Below are 24,331 nucleotides of genomic sequence, written 5' to 3'. Positions count from 1 at the left end.
TGTTCACCCCTGACCATTCATCATCCACAGCGCAATCGGTGCACTGTTTATATCCATGCGATTTTCCATACCCGTACGCAAGGATGCAAGTTATTTACTGTGTGCCTCTTTCATCCTGCTTCCCTTAACCCTTTCTGTTTTGTTGCTCTCACCTCTTTCTTCTCATCCCGTTCTTTTAGGCTCTGTCTTCTTAGTTACACGTACATTTCCCTCGCTGTTTGTTCACTTTTAGAAAACCCAACCCCGAGTAAATTTAAGCATTATCGATATGCCTCCTGCCGCGACTTCTTCATCCCTAGTGAGTGAAACTTTTTTTTCTTCTGCTGATTTTCATCTATTTACTCTTGCTTCATAAACCAGTGTCCTAGGCATCGATCAGGGCCTTGGTAGATTTTACAGTGGTGTGCAACAAAGATTTGCAACGGCCGTCGTCCTCGGTCCCTTCGCGCAATGACAAACCGTGGTCACAAATAAAAAATAAACACAAACACATACAGAACACTCTGTATGTATGAAAGGGGTTTATACACACTAACGGAACGCTTTTGCAACTCTGTGTTTTTTTTTTGTTCTTTTATTACTACCACCCTTTTACCGGTTCCGCGCAGGAACTCCGATCAAATCCATCACGGAATCCTCACCGTAAAAGGGACGAATTGAATTGCCGGGCAGGATTCTTCCGTGCCGATTTTTATGTTCCCATTTCCGATCTTGCATCTCCCGTGTATTGGCAAACACGGCAGGAAGCAAACTGGCAAACACATGTACGGACGGCAGAGCAGAAGAACGACCCGGAGGATACCATTAGTTGCGTGAAATATCGCTGTGTGGAATGGGCAAAAAAAAGCATACGACAAACGTATTCCGAATCGTTCCTGTTTGCAGTTCGTTGGTGACGAGTCGTTGATGATTTTTAGCCAACCGTACCGTATCAGAGCAGTGTTTTGTCTGACCCTTGTACGGTTTAGTGTCGTTGTTTGAACTGGCAGATTTTCATATTTCGTTTGCTCGATTGTCCTTCCGCTACGTACGGGACGGATCGATTTTTATCTTTTAAAATACGTTTTTTTTTATTTCACAACAGCCCGAGGGGAATTGTTTTCCACTGTACTGATTTATCCCATTTCCGCACAAAATGTGATAGAGAGTGAGAAATTCATCTAAAAGAAAAGTGTACATTTTGCCTAACCGTGAACACGAAAAAAATGTGCAAAAATCAAAACACCGCTTCCCAAGCGCTCATATCTTCAATTTTTCCGTACCTCGTTGGGAGTCGCCAAGAAGAGACGAGGTTCAGGGAAAAACCTTTAGCCTCATCATCAGTTCACAGTGCGACAAATCGACGACCGACTACTCATCGTCAGTCGTAAATGGGGGGTAAAGATTTATTAACTTTAATTGAAAATGTTTCACGCTGCGTTCGCTTCATTCGGTCCGCCGGAATCATTTATGTTTCCCGTTTCGTTTGACGCGTTTTGTCCGGCGTTTTATTCTGTTTTATATGTGGCATTGGTAGTGTCGCACTGTTTTAAAGCGACCCCTTTCGAGTGACAGTGTTGTTAGCGACAAGATGGTTGTTTAATTGTGGTATACGGACACATACGGTCGTTTATGTGCCAGCAGAACGGCAGGACGTGTGTGAGTGCGTTTGTAAATTGTCAGGTTTGAATGAATCGTACCTTTGGTTGCTGTTAATTTTTTATTATCTTCACGACATGAGTAATGTTAAGCCGTTCCATACCTAAGAGAAAAATGGGAAGAAAATAAAAAAGATACATTATTGGTTTGGTTGATTTATTCGCACAAGGAAAATATATCATTAACATCATTTAAAAAAAAGAATTATCTTCGATTTTTTTTTCAAATCTTTTAAAAAATGCAAAAAAACATGTTAAATATAAATTACTAGTAAATGAAAACAGTTTTCAAATTAGTTTTTGTACAATTAATTTGCAAATGGTAGAAAATGGTGCTTTTGAACACATTTAAATCATTCAGGTTACTCACGTGAGTAACTCATGAGAACTCATAATAAACTATGTGGAAGTGGTCCCACCAAGCGAATGAATCAATTTGACGTAAATATGATTATGAAATTGTTGTCTTAAGATGATGATTTTTTAGGAATTTAATTGCAAATTTCAAGGGGAAAAACTTAATGTAGGCTTGAAATATTATTACTATTATTACTATTATTATTATTATTATTATTAGTATTACCCAAAAAAAAAGAACTATCATTCTTCAACCTAAAGTAGTACTTCAAATTAAATCGATCGTGTTATACCAACACGTTTTGCTGTACATACATAAATAAGTGAAGAAGAAACATTTTCAACCCTAACCAAAGCCCCACGTAAATAGGTTATGTCATAAAGACAAGCACTTGCAACATTGTTGCGAATGTTGGCGCATCCTTCTCCTGGTTCGTAAGTGCGATGCGATCGAACCCTCCACTTCAAGCAATTGCAGTGCTTTATTTTCTTCACTTTTTTGTCTTCATTTGTGCTAAACAAGACGTTTTGCATGTGATCTGTTGTGGTTTGTAGGTGTGCGCATTGGCAAAGAGAAAAGTTTTTCTCAACGGGCAAATAAAAGATGGACGTGAAGTTCCAAACGAACTCATACAGTCGGAGGTGATTGTTCCGATTGTTGTGCTTTTTTCGGGAGTTTTCTTTCCCCCTTCATTGGGCATCTTTGGGAAAAGCCTTCTTAGTTGATTGAGGAGTCATGAGAGACCAACATTACCATTCGGGTGCCATTATTTGTTACGTAGTAGAAACTGTTTCGCTTTCGCAGTAGTGATGGGTTAGTGTTTTCTTCTTTGGTTGGATGTTGGCAGTGGGTGACATTAGTAGCGAAATAGGAAAAGCACACGTAAGCAGAAATAAATGTGCTTAAATCATGATTTTCGACTAATGAACGTCACCTGTGCTACCAAACCGTGACTTATTCGCTGTCTTTTTGGATAAAATGGATAAAAGAAAGTAAAGAGTAAGCAAAGAATGACATTTACATCAGTACTATATAAATTTTAAATGTATGAATTGTAGTTTACAGTAGCTCAAACTGAACTGAAAAATTGTCAAACAAGAAAAAACAGGAAAAATTATGTGAATCTGTGTCATCCTTCTAACAACTCCTTCCAATTTTCCGCAACCAACCTTTGTTCCCAACCCACCAAGCAACAACCCTCCCCCTAACCAGGACAGAGGCTAATTATCAACCTGCTTCACAGGTTGGCCGTCATCATCCAAAAAAGCGAGCTGGTGGGCCACCTATCTCGCGGGTTCACCATTAACCTGTCCCCTTCCCAAAAGCGCCCATCACAATTTTCTTCAAACCATTTCCAAATGAACTCATTTTCCCATTTCCCAACCGTTAAGGTGGGTTTTGCAAACCCAGCGCCACACAGCCACAGGGCTCCTTTGGCTGCTCGAACCACCCGAGATAGTGAAGTGAAATATTCAATTTATAAGCGCACACATACATAGCAGAGACCGCACACGTACGGCTGGCCAAACCGTCACGTACCACTCGGCGAAAGAGAGCGAGAGCTTTTGAGTTGAATCGGAAGGTGAAAAGAAGGCGGGAAAGGGGTGGAAAGGGGGGAAACGTTGTTTCCGATATGGACGAAAGTTGAACCTCATTTTCCCGCTGGCGGTTTGTGTGCTGCACACGTACAGTACAGTCCAAGCGCCCTCAGTGTCGGGCGACATTCCGTGTGGCTCACACAATGTGCAATGGTTGCGCCAGTACTGCTAAACATGCGTTCTCTTTTGCTTTTTTTTCTTCTTTCTTCTTTATTATTTTGGTTTCTGATCATTGCTCGACAAAACGTAGCCCCGTACCACAATCATACACACACACACACACACACTGGGCGACACATATACCAGAGAAGAAAAAAGCTTCCCGGGCTGCTAAGGGTTGGAATTTAGGGGGTGGAAAATGCCGGCACAGGGTGCGCGCTTTCTGAATGGGGCACGAAACGAAACAAGAGCGAATCGAATCGAAGAAAAACAAAACAACAAACAGCAAAAGTATAAACACATACACAAGGGGAGGGGGAAGTGAAAGAAGCTTCAACGTCGTTTGCCGTTCGTCGCTGTGGTCGGTGGCGAAAGAAATAAAAACCTTCCTCCTGGCTCGTACCCCCCAAAAACACGGCTGGAAACGATATGGAAAACATCCGCGTAAAAGAAGAAGAAGAAGAGCTCCTTCACCACTGCCAATACCCCCCCCCCTCCCCCTGCGGGGGGAAGGTTCCATCCAACCCAACCCAGATGGATTGGCGCGGCGCGCGTTCGCGTTTTGGCTTTCGTTCGCTTCGCGCGGTTTGCGTTGGAGCGATTTTGCATCATTATGAAGTGGCGATGGGCGTGAAGTACGTGGTAGGATTGGATGGATGGATGGATGGCGGTGGTCAGTGGCAAATGCGACAATGCTTGGCCTGATGCATACACATACACAGCCACATCGACACAAAGTTCCAAGACGCGCCATCGATGGTGCCGGCGACTACTCGGTACGTACGCCTTGAGACGATAAACTGATGGAACTGTGCGAACGAAGCCTATGGAAAGGTACACACAGAGAGAGAAAGAGAGAGAGAGCGAGAGGGCGTACCGGGTGCGGTATATATACTAATGAAGAAGAGAAAGAGCAGAAGTGGAACGAGGGCGAACCTCCCACCTACCATCCTTCCTGGCAGCGACGCGGGGTAGGTGTTTGGCCACCCCTGAGGGCGAGACCTCTGCATTCACATGAATTTCCTTACGTCACCTGCCCGTTGTTGCTACGTTTGCATGGCGACCGAGCCAGCAACGTAGCGACGACCTTCTTCTTGTGTGCACTGGCTCGCATAAGGCGAAGTGATTTGCTACCACCGTCAAACCCCTTCGGATGGTTCGCGCTTGGACATTTCGATGAGCGACCCCTAACACCGTACAGGCAGACAGTCGACAGTTACAGCGGTGGCCATAGTTATTGGATCATTATAGGATAATTATTTTTTGGTAAAATTTTCCCCATTTTGTTCTTTTCAGTGTATATTACAATAAAATTATTAATTGTGTTAAATAATTCTCCAGTAATAAATATCTTGAAACTATTAGAAGCTTTGTTGGAATAATTTGCGCAAATAGTATTAAAATTGTATACTCTAAAGAGCAAAAATACTAAAGAAAATTACAGTGGAACGCCGATTATCCGTGCTCGTCGGGACTCGGCCCCTGCCGGATAAGCGAATATCACGGATAATTGGCACAACTCTTTGTATTGAAAAATATTAGTGTTTAGTGTGTAATGAATGGATTTTTTTTTTCTAAAGCTAAATGTTAATATTCTTAGGTGCACTTTGCAAAATAAATCTGTTCTATTTGGTCGAACTTGAGCCATTGGTATCATTTCCTATTGAAGCATTTATTTCTTGTCATCACCGGTTTGCAGTTAATATGTCAATTCGATAAAAGGTACCCGGATAATCGACACTCCACTGTACTACTAAAATATCAAGATTAATTTAAGCGATTATTTAACGGAGATATGATCCGGAAGCAGTTCTACTCCTAGCGCTCCTAAAGTTAATAAATCTGGGTTAAGAATAAATAATAATTTAATCTAATTAAAAATAGCTCCACACACACATTTGCACACAACTGTAACATTTGCCCTGATGGCTCTCGCACTACTTCTGCCTTTGCCACACACACTTGCCGACCGATACTGTACACCTTCCCACCGTTACTCAAACGACGAAGAGAAGTTTTGTTTGTTTGTTTGTGACCACTATGGTGGGACCGCCACCTCGACCATCGCGGCCTGTTCAGCTCTTTCGGTGACCCTACGACGTTTTTCCATCCAAACGTCCACTCCACCCAACAACACCCATTGTCCCATCGGTACTGGTACTATTTCAGTTTTCTTTTCTAGTTAGCCCAGCTCGTTTCCTCGCTTCCGTGATGTGACCATTACAGGGCGCCTCCCATTCGCCCCTGTATCTCAGCTGCAACTAGTTCACCGCGCACAGCTCAAAGCTTATTCTTGCCGCTTTGTTACACATGGAAAGTGGTTAAAAGGGCCTTTTCGGGAAGCAGCAACACGCAAAAGCGGAAAACTGTGTGAGAGATAAGTTCGACCACATTTGGAATGTTTTGCTGTCCCGGGATGGAGATGCGGCGAGGCAGGAAAACAGGGGGCCTTTATGATCGATTAATGGCTTACGCGATGCACCGGCAATGTTGAGCGTCTCTGTTTCTCGGCTCGTTTCTCGTACACCGAAGGGTCATTGATTTCTTCCCGGGGAGGGGTGTATTGCCTCTTTTCTACCCAATTTACTACTCACCCACGCACCTAATAACTCGTTCGATACCACCGTGACCATCGTTCTGGTCGAGACGATCGGTTTAACGGTTCCGGTATGGCTTATGATAATGCACAACCGATGGTGGCTGGATGGGAAATCGATTAAGAACGAAATCGAACTGATTCTACATGTAGGGTAAAAACTATTTTAATTATTGCACCTACTGTATGGAGAATTTGAAGGAAAACCAAGAGCAGCAAACATGTTTTATTTATCAGAAAAAAAATAAAATACTTATAAAAATATTGTTTTGCAAAACATTTCTAACTGCAATACAAATCACACACCTCACGACCCTTGTCAATTGAAGCTGAGTATTAAATAAAATTAAGCTATCACATATCGATCGTCTCCTAACTTCCTGAGCAGGATAATCCAAATCGTTACCACCCGCCATCGAAAATATCTCCCATTTAGTTATTGATTCACGCTTCATTACACCCACCCACACACACACACACACACTAAGCTGCCTATTGTCAGGCTTACCCACATCGGCTGCATCGGCATTCCATCCATTCCATTAGTTAACACATATTGACCACCCACGAGCCCTTTGGCTAGGAGTAGCGAACAAACAAAAAAAACACATCCTTCGCCCTACTTCTGGTCTGTATGGCGCGCTGGATAATAATTCGTTCAGTCATTTGTGTTTTGTTTTTATTTGTTGTTTTCATACCACCATGTACTGGTAGTAGCTTTTTAAACCATTTTGCACCAGGATATTCTGCATATTGAAACGCGAGAAAGAGAAAACCCGAATACCAACATTCCGATCATGATGATCAGGCATCGATGGAGTCACCCAAAACCCAACCCCCAAAAAAAAGTGAGAAACAATAGAGCGATAATGTGAAATAATGAACAGTTGTCATTTTCGGCACCGGCGATTGTAGTTTGTTTTATTGTTTTCGTACTTTCCCGGCTTGTTTTTTTTCTCTCTTCTCATTTTCCCACTCAATTTCATTTTGCCGTCCCTTGGCCGTATCGTGGACGTACACAAAACCGAATCTGATAAAACCGATGACACCCCCAGCACCAGCAGTGCCAAAAGGATCGATAAATGAATTTCCACGACCATGGGAATAAAAGAAGAAAACAAAAACACGTGAAAGAGGTGTTGATTATGTGTCTCTTTCTATCTTTTTTCCGCCCGCTTTTCGTGTTTGTGTTCTCTTTGTTTCACCGTAAAAGCGTACCCGATTATATGTGGGACAAACGGACCTCGACAGGTTATGAGGAACTTCATAATAAGGCTAGAACCGTGTGTGACCAAGGGGAAGGGAAGGGTTTGGAGTTATGTTCAGGACGGCCAAAAAAAAAGCAACGATAGAAAACGATGCGCGTGGTCAATCCCAAAATGTTTGGTAAAAATCACGTTGGGTCTTTAAACGGGGTGAAGAGCTGAACGGCACGCAGGGGAGGGCGGAAGGTATGAGGGGTTGGTTTGTTGGTGGAAATGAATTTATTTTCCACCAGGTCCCGAATTCAAGGGTGTGGAACTGGTGTTTTTTGGGGTTTCATGCTTGCTTTTTTTCCTGTTTTGTTTTGGTCAGTTGTTGGTTGGATCGATTTTGGTTTTCTCTCTTTTTTGTTACCGTGTGCTGTGAGTGAATTACCTTGAACAGGAAGTGGACGAACGGTCGTTCCTCTTGCTTCGGTGGGGGTTATATTATTGGGTCAGTTTATCCCGACGCATTATGTTTCGGTCAGCTACAGTTGCTAGTGTATATGTTTTTTTTTGAGCGAATTTATACTTACATTATTATAAAACTTAAAAAATGGAATTTATAGTAAACTTCAATGAAAAATAAAAATAAAACTTCAAAATAATTTGCTATTAAATGTTATTACAAATTAAATTATAAATCTTGTTTTAAATCATCCCCTCTCAAAATTGGCAACCCTTTGCCCGGAAGAAAATGTGATACATCAACGCAACAAAGAGCAAAACGATGGCAAGCAGCGCACAAACAAAACAAAAAAAACTGAAGCATTGCATACAGGGTTTTGAGCAAGAAAATGAAACACAGAAATGGAAAACGCAACAGCAAAAACGGTTGAAATAAATCTACCACGACCAACAAAAAGAAAAAGGGTGGAAAAACAATATAACACATTGTGCATCGTTCATTATGGTAATTATGTTGTTTCCGTGCTCGTCGATAAGAGAACTTTTAATTGAAATCACTTAATCAGTGCAGTTTTTGGAGGTGTTTTTTTTTTGGGTGCGCTGCATTTTTTTCGTTTGACTCACCCTTTTGCGTGTGGAAAGCATTATTGCACCACATTAGTGGGTCATTTAAATAAGTATGCTTTCGATGCAATAAACTGTCGCAATTAAGTTCATACGGAGGGAATGCATTTTTTTTGTTGTTGCGTAAAATAAGCTGTGGGTGATATATGTGTTTTTTACATAAATTACCGATTTCAACATCAAGAAGCAATACAGATGACCTCGTAAATCCTTCCCAAAAGGGAGCGAAAGATAGAGCGAGAGAGAGAGAAATAAATGAAGAAAACCATTCCCGTGACGTGCAATCATTTTTAATGAACTACGAATAATTGGAATCGATCATTACACCGCCATTGCGGAGCGCGCTCGAGTTAAGCAGTGGAGTTTTTCCGATAATTCCGATCCGCCTTACAGCGACCATTCTGATCTGCAAACAATTATGATCCGATTCTCGAGCAGTACTTCCCCCTTTCCCCAGTGCACGTTGGAAAACTAGTTCAATAATGAAGCGTCTTGAGGCACGTTAGCATACCGGATCCGATGCGATACGATGCATCACACCCGGGGTGGAACACGGGTTACCGAGATTTGCGGTAAATCGTGAAGAGTGGTTCCGTTTGTTAGTCAAGCGAAACCTTTGTCGAATTGGCGTTTGCGATTTGGTGGGCAAATCGGGTAGTACAAGAAGCAAACCCTTGCACCCTCGATCGAAGGGTAGGTATATTCACAAGTACACAAACACACACACACACACATAGACAGATATACTCGATGGACCTCGATCGAAGAGGACCTTTAGTTTGCAGGCTACCCTTTGCAACATGCAATGCACCGATCGATGCCGCACACCTTGGAACCCAAGAATGGCCCTGGACGTTCGTGAAATCGACCATTACCATCGGAAGGTGAACAAGGGCAGGGGGGGAAGGGAGAGGAGAGGGTGTAACGATGGTGGTGATGGGTTGGATTCGTCCGATTCCGCAACCGAGAAAGATCGTACTTGCGACCAATTAAAACCGATGGAATCGAATTTATCTGCCGCCCCGAGAACTTGTGAAGTACATACCCTTCTGTATCGGGTCTGCTCTCACGAAACGTCGCACGGTGGAAGGAGGAGAAACAGGAGAGATAGCGCAGGGGCAGTTTCGAGACTTGACCGACCAGGCGCCTGAGACAGGGGCAATAAATAAGTGAATAACTGAAATATAACCACTCTGTGTTCGGGTGAAGGCGATGGTTTTTTCTTTTCTTTTTGCTAAGTGAGCCACTACTGCCCGGCGTTGTTGTTTGCTGCGATGAGCAATCTGATGCGCGTTGTATCTTCCCCGGCAGGACAATGAACGTTACTTAGGGTGTGGAAGTAAAGGGGGGAAGAAGACGAGGAAAAGAGGTGTTTTGCAAAACTAACCGAAGGAGATGTGAATATAAATACCGATTGGATGTGATTAATTTCTGGTAAGACAGAAAAAGACCGGAGTTGGGGAACAGTCTTCCCCCCGTCCAATAATGGACCAATACTCTATATATCATTGTCTAGTTTATAGAGATTTGTTTATATAAAGTTTAATTACTCTTAAAAAGACATCATTTATGTGTAATAGATGACTAATTTTCGTTTGAGAAAATTCGACGTTTTTTGAGAATCGAACACTGGACCCCCTGCTCGCGAGAGTTCTACCCGCTCGCTCATCGGCCATGACGGCTACGTTACGATTGCGAAGTTAGAACTCGATCAGATTATTCGTTCTGTAATAAATTAAATGATTTTACTACAAATCATTACACACAACACGCTGACGATGAGTTTGCATTTAATTTATGAACATTCCAGTTTGAAGTCAGTTGGACTCCACACGTTTTATGACTCCCTCTGCTCAAGGATCAACAACAGCACCCGGTTTGATTTCCTTCTCGTGCCGTGCCAAAGATTCCCCATCATTGTCTGCACCGTTTTGCTGGTCGGCATCGCCAGAGGTCCTTCTCTGTTTCTTTTGTACACGATTCTTTGTTTCCTCGCGAGCGTACATTCGGGCGCGCGCGCGCACACGCTCGCGCCTTCAGTGTATTGTGACTTTTGCAGCGAAGACAACGATGCAACGGCGTGTTCCAAACTTCTCCATCTCTTCCGCCGCATCCGCATTTCGGATCGGTTGCATCGAGTGCATTCCGCAACCATGTTTTTCGCGTTACCCGCTTTGCCCGTTCGTTCGTTGCCATCGTGCCCGAGGTACGCACATATCTCACCCCAGTGAATGGGGTGGATGGGGCCAGATCTCGAGGCTTTCGCGATGCCGTTTGGCCCCCCCCCGGGGGGGTTCAACCACAAGAAGGAAGCAAAGGTAGCAGCAAGTGAAGAATGGCAAACTCGACACCAGACAGACAGTGCCGGCGAGTGAACGACTGTTTGCAGGAACGATCTGGCGGCGAAATGTATTAATAAGCATAAAAATAATACCAACAATCATGGCCACGATGCATGATTGGTGGTTTAGTGTGCGGGAGAATCGGGTTCGAGCGAACGCATTCTCAACAGGCGGCAACTGCTGCCTACCTTCCATCCCTATACGCCCTTGCGCTCGGCTGTATGCAGATCGTTCTGTCAAAACTTTGCAGCTTCTTCGATCGAAACGCAATGACCTCATCGGTGCCACCTTCCTTCCTTACTTTGTTGATTTGTCGTCCTTTAGTTTTCAAGTGCACACAGATCCTTCACCAACGTGCACCGACTCGCAAAGCCATTCGCGCGCGCACGGAAGGCAAACCAAGCATCGGCAGCGCGTTAAGAAGGATTCGAAAACAAGCAATACGAGCAGCGATGCTGCTGATAGCTAGTGGATGGGTTACAGGGTGTATCTGGCGAGTTTATTCTATTTTTCCACCCACCCCCACTCCCTCCTCCCTCGCAAAACCCGGAATGTGTACCCACGGTGCGGATTGCGTGCGTGTCGTGTTCGCGTGCGCGTATGCTGCGGAAAAGTAGCCAACAATAATAACGCAATGGAAATAATGTCGGAAAAGGTTTTTGTATCCAAATGGGGTGACGGAGTGTTACGGGGTGGTTCAAAATAAAACAACAAAAACCACAAAAAAACGCATATACGCAGCTCGACAACTCGATAAAAATGAAACATCCCTCGGTTCGTGTTGGACCGGGGGGCGAGGTAAGCTGTTGATGGGTTGAGGCAACCCAGCTTCATTTTGGTTGCGTTTTATTTCGATTTCGTTCCGTTCTGCGAGACTGGCGGTGGGAAATGGAAGAGAGAAAAAAGCGGAAGCAAGGGTAGAATAGTATGGTAACACACCCGCGGATGAGACAGATGATAAATAATTTGCCTTCTCATTGTCGTCGTATCACATCACTCGGGGCCTGAGGTCCCCGGGTTTGTGCTCGTTTGCGTTCGCGCTCGAGGTCACCATGCACACACACAAGACAACTTACAACGCGATGCTGAGGTATGGCTATGGGAAGCGCGAGCTCCCGCAAGGTGCTCTGCCGTGTGAGGTTCGCGGACGCGGTGTCCATGGCGCGCAAGACGCGATCGGCGCAAAACGAGCAAAACAGCAGTGCAAATGCAACTCCTTCTTCGAGGGGGAGTTGTACCGGCGTCCGGTGAAGGGCCAGAAGAAGAAGGAAATTCAAACTCAACGCAACGACGCTGCGGCTACTAAGAGACGACGACGACACCGGCCTGGGGGTTTATGTGAAGCGAGTGAGATTTTTTGTTGCTGTTTGTTGCCTTATGTGCAAAACGCCACCCCGTTTCCATACGTACTCGGACGCGTCTGGACGAGCGAACGAACAATGTGGCGGGTTTTTGGGGTGGCGGCACGGTGAAGTAAATTTAAACCAAAAAGCAAACCATGCGTGAGCGATATATCGGTGAGCGCGTGAGTGAGCACGAGTGAGAGATGAAGCTCGAAATCACAGTCGCATCGTTGTCTCAGTATGATATCATGATCACATCGATAGCACGGAGACACCGCGGCAAACACCGGGCGTTGGAACGACAAAACGACAAATACACAATGAAGAGTTGGTGCTCATTTTTTTGTTTATTTAATTGATTGTTGAGCTATTTTAACGAAATACAGGCAAATTCAAACACTTAACACATATTTGAATAACTCAATTTTGTTGGAAATTTACGTGATTTGGGTACAGAATTCCTAATGCGAATTGATGATCGTGATAAATGAAGTAGCGATTTATGAGTCATTCGAACTAAAAGGACTTTGAAAAGCTTTAAAGGAAGGAAACTTTGTACTAAATGTCCTCAAAAATTTAATAATAATGAAGTATCCAGTACTACCCCAAGATCTCACCGATCCTCGTCCCGGTAAAGTGTTCATGATACTCAGAATGTATCAAATGAGAAATTTAACTACATTTGATGCTTAATTCCTGCTCAAAGCTTTCAATTACCCATATATTACATATTGAAGAAGGATTGACACAGGACTCGTTAGAAAACTTAACTCGTATGTGAAGTATTTCCAATAAAAAAAAAACAATTTCAATTTCAGGTACACCCACTCATAGTGAACTAGCTCAGTTTTTGGTGAGATGACACGGAACTGAAAGCACCGTACCAAAACGAGATTACTATCCAGATGGACGCAAAACGGATTTACTGAAGCGGAAATTCCTTCGACGGAACGGAACGACCGTATTTGCCTACACAGACACACACTTGGTGAATAGCTGGAGTGTGGAAACAAAAACCAAGCGATACTATACCCGTTTGATGCTGATCGACCAAATCCCAAATCATATGGTTTTACTCTTTCCGATTTGGTTTACATCCTCTCTGGAGGTTTCGAACTTTTCTACGAGCTCGTACGCAGACTTCAGATCGCCTTCCAATGATAGTCGGATGCAAATCTTCCCAGCAAACGACACACATGAACGCAACGGTAGCAATAATGATAGTGATTTCCCCTTTATTTCTTTAGCTCAACACCGAATCACTGCACATGATGCAATGCGGGTGCCTTTTCTCCCGCATAAGTCTGATATATCACCGAAATTACTCTTCCCCGGACGGATGTACGGTTTAGTTTTCGTACGTTTCGAAACTGCCACTTAGTTGCCGCCTCCTACTGGCGTGTGCGCGTTCGACGTTCGGTTAGCTGCGCTGCTCCAACAGCGCAACGATGATCATCGGCAATGATTGATCACTTTTTTATCGGACGATCGTCGTCTGGCTCCGGTGCCCTTTTCGATGCCCCCCCCTTCGGTTGAGATCACATTACTTGCGCACTATGATATCCATTAGCTTGACAGCTGCCCCCCAGTGGATGCTTAAGCGAGGACGCCTTTAAACACCTACGGTGCTTCCTGCCGCACTGCGTCCAGACACCCGAAACCCCGTAAGTGATCATGACATATTCGTCTTTGGTTATTTATTTGATATTTGTTTCGGACGCTTCTACTCTGGCCGGGGTAGGGACTCACACTAATCAAATCATCAAGCAAAGAAAAAAATACCGAACTCCAAACCGAAAGCGGTCTGTGGTTGTTCATTTCCGGGCGAATCATTTTAGCCAGCGGAGGAAGTACGAGATAGAAGACAAAACTCGCCTCTCAAATATCATCCCGCGGCAGTGCTTCTTGGCTGTTCGCAACTCCAATTATTCTCATGGTCGCTTTGTTTTGATTTGTTAAGCAGGTGGAGTGAGGTCACCCTGAACGGAATACATCGTCCACCGGAGCTGCTTATCTGTGCAACGGGGTGATTTTTGTTTGTTTGTTTGAATGTTGTTAATATTGCTTCTACTCTACTTGCTCTTGTTTGCGGGAAAAAGATGTTAAGAAGCAGTTCACTACCCGCACTGGAAGGTGTTTGGTTGGAATCGGCTGAAATCGACCGTTTCTTCCGCTTCGACCACACACGCCCTCACCGCCCGTAACATCCACCCGTACGCACCGAGAATCGCAGCGAGACATTCCCTTTCGACGACTCTTTTATCGGTGAGCATGAGGTGAGGTACCAACCTACGCAATAGTCGCAAGTATCGCGGAATGTCTAGCAATTGAGCGGGAAGACACCGTCGTCGACGTCTGGAGTTTATCTAATCAGCAGTTGCACCCGAATACCGTCGCGTTTGACCTAACTGTGAAAGGTGTACCAGAAGTTGGTTGTTGCTCTTTTTTTCTTACCAATGAAACACAAATTGGGGACGAAGTTCTTGGAAAGCGCGTTTTGTGTAACAGGTGTACTAACATGTGGTGGAACCGGGAGGTGTTCAATGCCTATCTGCGACTGCGATTTGAACACATCATAAAAATCTGAAGCATTGTGGCCATTCTTATCTGCATTCTTTGTGTATATACAATAGACACTCTCAATCGCCATCTAGGTCTACGTTACTATAAGCAATACATTGAATCAGGAGCTTGGAAATACACATATTTGCTCAATTCCGTACTTTTTGGTTTAGTTTTTCAGATGAATATCACAATTCACCAAGCTATAATACAGAAGTAAGCGCCCAAAGTTATGTAATGCGCGTTACAAAATAACCTTATTATGACTGTGTTTGCGTCTGACAGCAACGGTATCAACGGGATAAGCTACTTAGCTTAGTGTGTTCCTTCAAAATTACATCACACCAAACGGAATGAGGCTCTTCCAACACGTAAATTACCTAAACAATAGTGCATCAACTGTACCGCGGTATCCAAATAGCTTACAACAACAAAAAAACTGTCCACAAATACGTGCTTCTCCGAAAGCCATAAGCAAAACAACAACCGAAAAAAAGAGCAAACAATCAGCACATTTCATTTCCAAAACGTGGTGAAAACTTTCTGCCCTCAAAATCACGCCATTCGCGTCGACCCCTACCCTCACACATCTGGCCTGGCGGAGGTTATCGAAAGCCCACCGTTTGCATCGTTTATTGCATGCCTGGCAGGCACGAATGGCGACGACGCGTCAACCTTCGCACGGGTTGCGACACACCGTCTTCGATGGCAGGCTACTGCTGCTCTGCATCACACCCTCCACGTTGGTACACGTTGGTCCAGCACGGCAGACATAAGCGAGCAGGCACTGCCGATCGGTCTGTTGCGCCTTTCGGTGTAACTGATTGGCGCCATCTCGCGGTGATCGTAGCAAGTGTGCTTTGGCAGTTTGTTTAGCGGTTCGCCGCCCGGTTACCGTGGACTCTCAAGCTCCCAGCAACGATCCATTTCGACGGGCGAGCCTATTTTCAGAGCAAAATGGCGAACACTGGTGTCACACTGGTGTGTGCGCTTTTTAGCATTTTGAAATACTTTAGCCAAATTGTTAAATAATGAAACGAAAAGGAAAGTCACCCGGGGGGAGGGAGGATCGTGCCACTATCCAACGATCATGTAATGGAAAGGAATTGGAGGGTGTTTTACACTACTTTTGCTACCCCCTTTACCCCTCCATACCGCGCTTGTGTACACTGAATTTCTGTTGCAATTTTCGCAAACATCCCCATGATGCTGATATTGTTCAGTGAATTGGAAAGAGCCGCCGGTGACGATTGCCAAACTGACTCGGTTCGGTCGGTATGCCGTTGCCGTTGACATTTGCATACGCAATACCGAGCGCGCACCCGTACGCAATTGCCGGTTCCCGAAGTAATTGGTCCGTTCATTTGTAGCAAACGGACGGACTAAAGTCTCTGTTAGCATGCGTACGCTGTACTGTGTCGGTGTGATATGAAAATGCAAACGGTGTCAACATGAAAATGTAGATTTTCTTTGGAAAACAATGCAAAATAGTTTTAAAATTAAGTCTCATTATTGATGTAACAAATTGAAGTGTAAAATTTTATCACAAAAAAGTTACTTCTAACACTATTCCTCATTGTTTTCTTTTCCTCACAAAAAATAAATAGCGAGTACTTTCAGCCCAATTAATCAAGTCACCTTTCCATCGTTTGTCCGTAGCTCGTTTTGCTTGATTTGTTTTTTTTTTACTTACGCTCGTCTATTTTCTCTCCTTTTTCCCAGCTGATTGCAGTTCCATCTATTGCGTTCGACGCTTTTCCACAACGCCCATCAACTGCATGACTTTTACTTACATTCACTTCGCACACTTCCTCATTTATCTCCGGTTGCTTCAGTTTCGCTCAACCCAAAGGAATGGAACGAGAAAGCTTAACCAAGGGAAAAAGAAATGCACGCGAAGTAGGTAAAACAAAAAAAAACGAACAGCATCAAAATCAATCAATCGATCGATCCCGACGCGAGACCGCGTGCGTTCGAACGAGGTCTCCCCAAGATAGGGATATACCCATTCCAATTTCAAATTCCAGCTCGCGTCAAAACTCGCCCGCCACGGTCACCCGCCGATCGATGGCGTGACGGCGCGTGTTTCCGTACGAAAAAAGCTACGGGGGGTGGGGTGAACACCGCGACGAAGGGACACATCGTAAATAACCGATCACAACAGGGCATACAACGTACCCAAACACACACACACGTACGTGCGCACGAACACATATACATAACGAACCATAGGCTGGTTAGGTTCGCTGACATAAACTAACTTCCGGCTGACCGCAGCGGCTCTCGGCAAACTTCACAAAAACCAGGCGAACCCGGGGGAATATTAGCGGAAAATGGCCGCAGGTGTGGCGACACGTGTGGGAAATATTCCCCGTTTGCCGGCGTCCCCTTTTCCATCGAAATGGCGCTAATTAGGACGACGAACTCGCTCGCTCGCGGCAATGGAATGATTTTATCCAAAACTCACCACCAAACTTTACGTCCCGAGCCCCTTGTTTCTCCAATCTTTTCCAATCACTATCAACCTCACTATTGGCATAACAGCCAGCGTTCCTGTACGCTTATATGTATCCTATTTTGTGTTTTAGACCGTTTAGATTGGGTTGGAAAATTCCAACACAGTATGCTTGTGCCTCATGTTAAGGATTAAATCGAAACTTCTGGAATCAAGTCAAAATTTGCCAAATGTTGGGGGTTGTTAACCGGCGACGATGGTCAAACAACGGCGAACTTCCCGTCAGGGTACGATCCGATTCCATTAACGGGGCCGCACATAATCAAACTTTAATTATTTTAACAACCATCATCAAAATCGATTAGTAACGCGTTGGAAAATGCTTTTCGGCGTTATAAAAAAGAAAAACCACTGATGTAGAGGAAGAGAAGGAATTTTCCTGGTGACACCGGGAGAGAGCGAGAGGGCCAGGCAGCAGTTTTAGACAACGTTTTGCAGTGATTAGTGTGGGTGGTTGCGGTTCAACAACGGTGTTTTACTATTCTACGAAAAAACCTTTCGAGAGACATCGCAAAACCATAATTGGTAAATAATTTTGAAATTTTAGTATATTTTTAACCATCCCCGTTCCCTCCTCCGTTTTGAGTAAGTAATTAATGAAACTAGTTTGTTTAATGTCAGTGAAATAATTTCTACACAACCAAACAAACACAACATTAAAAGTTCTCTCACCATCCGATGTTTGGGTTTTATATAGAATTGAACCCGAGCATGACCCGAGCAGCGCTCTCTCTCTCGTAATTAGCCAAGCGTGTTATCAATTACGCTATCCCACCGTGTCAGAATGCCGTGTTTATAATGGCAATAAAAAGCTCTCACACCTATATCTGTTTCACCGGTCGCCGATGGCACATCGAAGTTTATGGCTTTCTGCAAAGTTTATTTCTCATTTCCACCGCATATCGCTAAATTCGTAATCGTGTTTCATGGCCCGAATCACCTTCCTGCCGAAAGGTTACTTCGCTGACCCGGCTTCTGCCGTTGCGTAGTGTCAATACTGGTTCGAAAAGGTCAAACACATACGGTTTGGGGAGCATATATACTGTCTGTTTATCTCTTTCATCCATTCTTACTCGAAATCTTCAAAGTGTATTCTCATCTGCTCATAGCTCTCTACTGAGCTAACCCCGGACACTATGTCTTGTAAAAGGGCAATGGAATTGGGGTGAAGAAGTAGCCAAGGGGGAAAAGAGTTTTCTAAGATTAGTAGCCATGCATAACCCTGCGCGTTGCTTCTTTCTGCTGCGGCGGCGGGGGTGACAAAACAGATAAGCGATGCGAAGTGCAACAGGGTGACGGTGTGTTTTTCCAAAGGGTTGTACTACACGCCCGACCCGAACACATTCAGGCCAAAAAGGAAGAGCGCTAACTCCATCAGCCTCATACACGTTCACAATCACTTTTCAATACGTTCATAATCATATGCGGCACTAAACTCTCTTGCTCAGCGATGGTCAACTTAAAACGGTCACCTCGTTCCCAGCGCCCTCTGCGAAAGCACCTGGAAGGGAAACACATACGACGCTATGGTAAGGGCGCGTACGCTTGAGCCACCCACTTTCGAGCAGCAACATAAAAGGAAACCGATGGTCAAACTCGACCGCATCATCCACAGAGCGTCTTCGGCTTTGCCGCAGTGATTGATGAAGGGTCGAGGCAAGATCGCAAAGGGAAGACGGGTATGTTGCACAAGTGTTCGGTGGGGAAGAAAAACATTTTATGCTTCCAGGAGTTGATTGCAGCAAGCGAATGTCGTCGAGGCATTGGGTTTTTAGCGAAGGGAGACGTCCGATAGGGCAGCTAAAATGCATCGAAGGAAACGACCGTATGCTAATACCATGTAATATATGCAACATAAAACGGACGGTTCGAATAGTGCATATGATGTTTGGCAAATTGGCAAAACTGTAGGAAGCTGCGATAGTAAAAAGGGGATTGATAAAGATTTTAATTTAATTTTTACAACCTTAATCTTTTCTTTCGATCGTTATGTATTTTTGGAGATGCATTTCTGCAGACGAGTGAGCGCGAGGAAGGGCTTTTGAATGCATTTACGATCAATGATTGAATTGTCAATGGAAATAAATTTATTCACACTCAAAGTTTAATGGATTTGATGCTTAGAAATGCAAATTATTTTGTGATTATCAATTTTTTAACACAAAAAAAAAGAAATACCGTGTAAGCCCTAATACAAGGGAAGGCTTCCATTTGTCTGTCATTTGCCAATTTTTGCTAATCCCTTTTTACAACACAACGCTCACTTTCCCGAGCACAAAGGATGAAAAGAAGCTCCGCCGGCCCCCTCCCCACACGCCGTCTAATCGGGCACACTATTAGTGAAACATTTATTTCGTTATTCGTTCCCCATATCGCTCGCGCCACCATTCGAAATGTCAACAGGTCTTCCATCATTCGGTTCACTGCTCGTGGCCGTTCGTCAAACGGATTTACACTGCCACGGCCACATGGCGACGAAACGTCGAAACGGCGACGAAAGAGAGAGAAAAAAAACCCCACACATTCAACCCCTTTGCAACCCTTCTATTTCCCCTCTCCCTTTGGGGGAGGAGGGAGGAGGGGGCGAAGTTATTGAAGAGGTAACGAATCTAGCCAAGGCATCAAAATAACATTTTTTGTTGTTGTTGCTTTCTTGTTGCTAGAAGAAGTGTAGACCATATCTTGCGAAGGGACGGTAAACAAGGGGAGGAGGAGGGGTGGTCTTGGGAGAACGAGGAGGGGGAGGTTAGCAAAGATCACCAGCAGCATAAGACGGCTCATCGCTAACAGCATAAGCATAACGGTGAGTGATTGCTTGGCCCTCGCCTCCTTCCCTTTCCCCTCCTTCTCGCCCCCCCCACCTCCTCCCCCATTCCGTGCTTTTGTTTTCTTTCGTTGCTCCCTTTTGCTGGTGGTGTTTCGTAGAGAAAAAAAAGCTCACCGCACGCCTTTTACCATACCTTAATTTTGTGTGTTGTCCATCGTTTGCTTGCTAACTCTTTCTATCCCACACACACACACATATTTCTCAATCCAGCCGTACTTCCAGCACGATCTCCATAACGCGTCGATCACGTTTGCTCTGCTAGGGCATCGCATAACACCCACCCCGAGCAACACGGCTAATACTTATGCTCGAACCCGTACCCAACCGTTAACGAAGGAAAGGTTGGAAGGTTGGAGGTTCGAAATGAAATGCCGGAGCAGAGCAAACACACACACACAGAAAGAGCGGTGGCCCCAATCTAGCGCATGCGCCCGCTCCGTACCGTTCTCGGGTGGCTCATCACGAACTAAACGCCAACATATCGACATATCGCGTCCATTTATTGTAACCGGCGCAGCATGGAATGCAACGTGGAAAGGGTGAGCATGGGTGGATTGGGTGCTGGTGGTCTCAAACGGCACATATCTTCAACATGATCATGATCATAGGGCCGCCGGTTTTTTTTGGGGTAAAACGCTGTGGCATCCTTTCATTCCAACAAATGAGGCTTTCTGTGTGTAAGGCATTTTTAATCTATCGAAAAGCGAGCTGTCTAGCTGCAAAGCTTTAAGCCCCATTTTGTGAAGGTTTTATGTGTTTATTTTATGTATCATTTTTTGTACGGTACATTATGCCACTGTCATGAATCAATGGAAGAAAATGAAGCTGTAAAATAATCAATCTTAAACGGATCAATCGGTTCCAAAGTCAAAATGTATCGTCACAACGCTTAGACTTCGCAATGTTTACATTTATTGCGAGACGTTTCAATTATGACGTTAAATAAAAACACTTTAACGCCAGAGTTATATCGAGCACCTCTCGTACGAGGATGTCCAACAGTAAAACAAAAACAATTTCAAAATTAGCAAAAAAAAACACACAACTCATCAGCGATCACTTTGGTACGATCACGCACAGACAACGTAAGACAAAACAACATAAAGCACAGCCAAACCCTTCAAACTTGTTGCCTCGTCAAAAAGGGGTTACGCCGCAATCTCAGCATAAACACCGGAAAACGATGACTGGAAAAGAAATTGCCCTGTGAAATGTGTGTTTTGCACATCATTGGCTCGATATACGCGCATGTTTGTGTGCGTTTGTCGATTTGTGTCTATTTCTTACCCTATCTGTACACCTCTTTATCCCTAACACCATTCCATCATCTCCATTTTTTTGCGCGATCGTGAGCCATTTTTGTTGTTGCTGTTGCTTTGTTCTGCTTTTGCTCAACCTTTCTCCCAAAAGTCACTAACAGGGGATTTAGTATAGGCTTCGGTCTTCACCTTCGCGGTCGCGCAAAATTGCACCGCTCATAAGCTCAAACAACAACAAGCATACAAGGCTGATGAGAAGCGTAGTTTTGTAGCGACACAAAACAGAAAAGCGATCGTACGATTCGCGAATGATCCAAACGCCATCGCTCGTGCTGAAGTCGCATCAACTGGGGGTGGGGAGAAGGGGATGAAAGGGTGAGATGGTAAAAAATGGAGGGCGGGGGGGGGGGGGGTGGTAGGGAAAAATGGAGTAGTGCTGGTAGGCGATTTGTCGGTGGCGGTCGATCTCCACCCGGTGCGCAAGGCGGCATTTTGCGGCAGCATTTAAATTCCAGCAGCAGCAGCAGCAGCAGACAACGGCGGCCAGCAGCTGTTGAGAAGTCATGCCTATCGATGGATGGTTTACTTATTTTTTAACTCTTACTCGCCTAGGCTTCTCCTAACATCAGCGCTACTAACCCTTTCGCGCAGTTTTCGCACATCTCGAATCCGAATGCGAGCGAGTCTCCCTTCGCCGCACACCCTGGCCGCAAACACTTGCTGGCGCAGCTCGCCAATTATGGAGCCCTCATTTTTGAAACGGACGGACGAATCGGGTGGCTCAACCCCGCTGCTGCTGCTGCTGTTTTGCTGCTGCTACACCCAATAGAGCCAGTTCATCAATTTATATTTCCCCTTCACTTGCGGCCCCAAAGTGAGTATTAGGTCGAGGGAGAAATCTCCGCCCCGCCCAGCGTCCACCCGTTAGCCCGTTTCCACACAACCACCGCGAGACTAATGACCGTTCGTCAACGACCAGGCGTTTCCATCGATCCGGGGAGTCGAAAACATTGCACTCCGGTACGGGCGAACCGGAAAATGAACTGCATTCTCATCCATTCGCATTCCTCTGCATCACATCGAAACATTCGCAGCACATCGTCGGGATCGTATGCATGCAACACTTGACACTTTCAATATGGAACAAACCAAAATGAGAAGATTCTCTAACTTGGTCTGTGATCAAAAAGTCTCATCGGAAATATGAAGACATTAGGTGCAATATTCCTCTAAAAACTGCACATTACCGGTGGCTCATAAAACAATGCGAGGGAGAAGAAATAAGTCACACAACATCTGACTGGCTGTATACAAACAGAATAAAAAAAGAAAAAAAATAACTCCAAAAACCTCCTTTGCGCTGATGTTATAGCGGGAGACTTCACTCATCCTGTCTCGTTAGGCTACAAGCGACGAACCCAAATCTTTGAAATTTTTCTCTTTTTTCCTTCACATACACAAAAAAAACATGCTCACACTGTGAGAAGCAAACAGTGGTTGCAAATTTCAACGATCACTACCAGTTGCACAGGCAAGGCACAACAAAAAAAAAAACAAACAAAAAACAAACCGATAGAAACAACGCAAATGCATCATCGTATATACAACCACACCACAAAACGCGATTGCAGTGACGAGATGATTCCGTTTATTTTTATTTTTTTTTCCTTTACCTTTTCGTCTACTTTACTCTCTTCTTTACTCACTTTTATTAGTGCAGCACACGGTGCTGCAAGCGATTTGAAAGTAAAATGTTCATACTGTTGGTGCCCCTGTTGCTTGGCGGTATGCTGCTTTTATTAGGGGATTTTTGCTGTTTTTGTTGTTGCTGTTGTATCGAACATACTTCAATCCTCAAAACGAACCGAAATGGAAAAGAAGAGCAAACGAAGTAAAACACCTTGAAACCATCTATTCCACCGGTTGGGTTTTTGCAAAAAGTTAAGCTTTACCAGGCGACAGACAACAGTGCCTTAATTTTGTGATCGCACTCTTGTTTTATGCAACAAAGGCGACTTGGAATTGATGGCGGGGGGTTTCGGTTTCGGGTATCTTCTTATAAGAGATAAAACAAAACGCTTACGCAGAGGGTGCAAATTTGTAGCCCAAAAAAAAACATAAATAAATAAGCAAATCCGTTTCGCGATCATTCACCAACCGAATGTACTGTGGAGAGCGTTTTTAAGCAAATCCATCTCCGTTAGGTGATTGACGCACGTATGTGTGTGTGTGCAAGCTAAAGACTATCAGAAAACCTCAAAGAAACGAATGGAGAAGGCACGTAACGTAACCAAAAACAACAACAGCACCAATAACAAAAAAAGGAACGTCGTCAACGCCCTTGTACGGACACCCGGCCGGACGTTGACACACGGTGTCCGAAGCATACGGGCTTGTGGTGTAGACTTTCGTGGTATAGAGCAAAAGCAGTTCGCCTGTGCTGCGAGCAAACGAAATCAAAAGTAAATTTGTGGCGATCATAAACCTCCGCTCGTCTAAACCCCAATTCTGGACACACCCCCACACCGGTGAAGCAGGATCCAGTCGAGCTGTTGGGAATAGGCCGTAGGTGTAGTTTAAGGCGATCGAGAGTGAGTGTGAGAGTAGCGAAAAAAAAGCTAAACAAATAACCACCGAAAAATGAAATCCCTCCTCTAGCCAACTTGTTTGTTTTCATTGCAACCCAATTTGGTCATTTCCGCTCAGGAGGAGGTGTGAGCATACGAGACTTTTTTTTGTTTTTTCGCTGGAGGGTCAAAATCCACCCACATAAAACAGTGCAAAGATGAAGAAATATAAGTCTTGGTCTTGGTGCTCAGGTGTGTCTCGAAGGTGATAGTTAAAATAAAGTACTTTTTG

General features: G+C 44.5%; 1 protein-coding gene across 9 annotated transcripts in view; it reads right to left on the bottom strand.

The window, feature by feature from the left end:
• The window catches only part of LOC125771274 (zinc finger MIZ domain-containing protein 1), a 181,453-nt gene that overhangs the window by 55,790 nt on the left and 101,332 nt on the right, over positions 1-24,331 (bottom strand). For 2 of the 9 annotated variants that reach the window (XM_049441719.1, XM_049441720.1), the window contains exon 3: positions 1,680-1,741. The exons of the other annotated variants lie outside the window; for them this stretch is intronic. The gene's annotated coding sequence lies outside the window, so the exon portion shown is untranslated. The remainder of the gene's footprint in view (positions 1-1,679; positions 1,742-24,331) is intronic. 9 annotated transcript variants of the gene reach the window in all.

The sequence above is a fragment of the Anopheles funestus genome, chromosome 3RL (genome assembly GCF_943734845.2).
Source record: "Anopheles funestus chromosome 3RL, idAnoFuneDA-416_04, whole genome shotgun sequence".
NCBI classification, from domain to species: Eukaryota; Metazoa; Arthropoda; class Insecta; order Diptera; family Culicidae; genus Anopheles; species Anopheles funestus.
Note: the sequence above shows the minus strand (reverse complement) of the source record. Positions and strands in the feature narration are given on the sequence as shown.